This window comes from Morus notabilis, unplaced genomic scaffold, assembly GCF_000414095.1.
Source record: "Morus notabilis unplaced genomic scaffold, ASM41409v2 Scaffold352, whole genome shotgun sequence".
NCBI lineage: Eukaryota > Viridiplantae > Streptophyta > Magnoliopsida > Rosales > Moraceae > Morus > Morus notabilis.
This window is the reverse complement of record NW_010367325.1, coordinates 144,889-147,896: the sequence shown is the minus strand read 5'-3', so window position 1 is coordinate 147,896 and position 3,008 is coordinate 144,889. Positions and strand designations below refer to the sequence as shown.

Genomic DNA, 3,008 nt, shown 5'->3' with positions numbered 1-3,008 from the left:
AAAATGATCAACGGAGCTATGTAGTAAATTATCAAAGATGAAACAAACGAGAAGAAATATCAAGCGCATGGGAAAGGCAAATAAATGTACATGATAAATGCATGAAGAGCAGCAACATTGATAAATAAGGAGTAAAGTATGAAATATCAACAAATGGCCTGTGATTAGATAACACGTACCTGTAATTAGATAACACATAATAATGCACACTACATTAAATAAGGGATAAAAATTTCTTTATTAAATTATAAAATGAATACTACATTTACCTTCAGAGAAGACCAGAACAGAAGGGGCAAAAAATTACAGGGGAAAAAAAGATAAGAGGCAGCAAACAGAAGAGGCAAAAAAATTTTCTTCGCAAAATAGGGACGGATTTTGAATAATAGAACAAAGTCATTTAATATGCCTGCAGAAGAACAGATACAAATCATCGTAGTAGGAAGACAACTCAAAAATGTAGGCAGCACAGATCATCATCTTAATGATTAAAAGTACGCAAGAAAAATCAGGTATTATCCATACGTGGCACAAAATGAGTTACCATAGAATGCACCGATCTTCATAAGCTCTCTCAGCGCAAATCAAAGCCAAAGATCAACCGCCTGCATGAACACAAGATCACCTATCAATCAGCAAAGAACTGCAATAGACATTGTTGACCATGAAAAAACTTGCACGAAACATGCATGAGGAAAAAAAATCAAGCCGATACAGGACCAACAAAGAACAATGAAAGAATCCTGCAGTAAAACACAGGGGAAATCCAACAAAAATGACAAATACAAATTATGAAAGAACGCAGAAAAAAAGACACATAAAAACCCTAAATTTGAAACTTCCCAATTTCTGGACTAAAAAAAAAATCGAGACAAAAACTCCAAAGCAAAGCCAAAAAAACAACAAAGGATTGAAGAAGCCAAGATAAAGCAAAGCAAAGAAGGCAAAATGACAGAGACCAAAAAGGAAAGGAGACAAATCAAGAACAACCCAGAAAAAAGACACCGGGGAAAAAACGGGGGAAAAAAGGGGCAAACAAAAATGGGACTGGAAAACCCAAGATGAAGGATCTGCGAGAATGATACAAAAGAAAGAAAAGCACCAAAACTTTAAAGGAGGAAATGGAAGATTCTAAGCAAAAACAACTGAAACAAAAAATCAAAAAGGGATCGCGGGGGAGACCGGAGAAGGCAAAAGAACATAAACCGAAAAGGAAATGAGAAAGACCAAGAAGATTGCACAAAAAAAAGAGCCTCAAAATCGCAGGAGAAAAGGATCCATAGAAGTCAAAACGACAGGGGCAAAAAACCAAAAGAGAGAGACCGAGAAGAAGGGCAAAAACAAGACACAACGGACATTAAAAAATTTAGGCCTCGTTCACTTCGCTGATTCGAGTTTAAAATTTGAGTTGAGATGTAATTTTATATGAGAGTTTTTTACTGTAACAAAAAAGTTAAATGTGATTGTTTGTGATAGCTTTTTACTATAAAAAACTCAAATTCTAAACTCGAATAAGTGAAGTGAACCGGGCCTTAGTCTTCAGCAAGGAGGGGCAAATATGAGAATTCACTGTTCATATACTGTACAGGCAACCGTGATTCCTGCTCTTCTTTAGTATATACAAGGAACGTGGTGAGGAGGGGGAAGTTTTTCCCTCCAACCATTTTAAACTTTGGCTGAAATCTCCCCAAAAGTCTTCGTCGGTAAGGCATTTTTAATGTGATTTAATGATAGTTTTCGTCGGTAAGGCATTTTCAATGTGATTTAATAATAGCTTTCGTCGATCACAGAGGAAGGGTTACCAAAAAGATGAATAAGTGGGTTATTGGGCAGCCAATGGGGTTCCGTGGCCCTTTTGGGTGAGCTTAGAGGATGGCAGCCAAGTGGTCAAAGGTTTGCCTTCTCTTATTTGTGTATATTTTGTCTTCTTCTAGTTTTTTGGGGAAGAGAGAGTTTGTTGTTTTTTGAGGGAAAAGGTGAAGGAACGGGTAAAGGGTTATCGTAGTGCACAGTATTCATGAAAGCCTGGAATTGCACAAATAACAACTCTAAGTTTGGACAATTGGTCTTACCTCGTCTAATTTCCTCCATAACCCACATTATCCTAATTCCTTCATAGACCCAAGACCACCCCAAGTGGGCCAAGGACCTAATTAGGTCGGATAAAATGGGTCTGGTCACATTCCTTAGCATGCCAAACCACGGCCCATATAGAAGTTCCCAAAATGTGGCTTGGGTCCACGTACCATACCTGGAGTTGTATTTATTAGATCTGGGCCGGGCTGATACCCTGTAAAATTTTGGGTATCGACAGCTACCAACTAAATTATTATAGGATTTATATAGAATATCAAAGAAATGAAAATAGTAATGAAATGATGAAAACAGAAACAGGAGGAAAAAGAAGAAAAAAGACGTGAGGTTAGAAGAAATTAAAGAGAATAAATAACAGGAGAAAAAGGACATGACAAAAGAAAAATGTCAAAAATATTAAGTCCTATAAAGTCACAGAGAGAAAAGGAAAGGGAGAAAAGATAGTGTGCCATAGGAAGAACATCAAAAAGAAGTTGGAGAAGAGGATCATATTTGCATAAATCTTAAATAATTTGGGCAACATCAAAGATAGCAAAATCATTACTAACAATTACCTGATACATGGCAACAAAAGAAGAAAAATACTTCATCATCACCAAAAAATAATAATAGCCTAAGAAAAAATAAAATAAGTTCGAAGAAGAAAAGTGAAAACAGTGATAAAATAGATGAAACAGAAACAAGAGAAGAAAGAAAATAAACATGTAAGGTAAGAAGATATCAGAAAGAAAGAATTAGAGCAGAAAACAACATGAGAGAAAAAGTAAGGTTCGAAATGTTAAGGCAGATAACAACATAAAAAAATGAAATCACTATTAACAATAATCAGATACATAATATGTTGTTGTAATATAAAAAAATAAAAGAAGAAGACACTGAAAAAGCCTACTAATCAAATGAATAGCAATATTCAT

General features: G+C 35.4%; 1 long non-coding RNA gene across 1 annotated transcript; it reads right to left on the bottom strand.

Annotated features, from left to right (window-relative positions):
• Nucleotides 1-298: 298 nt before the first annotated feature.
• On the bottom strand, nucleotides 299-1,252 carry LOC112094327. Its single transcript, XR_002903474.1, has 3 exons — nucleotides 1,183-1,252; nucleotides 545-605; nucleotides 299-409 (listed from the first exon to the last, which is right to left on the bottom strand). It is a non-coding gene; the product is annotated as an uncharacterized LOC112094327 (long non-coding RNA).
• Between the last annotated feature and the right edge of the window lie 1,756 nt (nucleotides 1,253-3,008).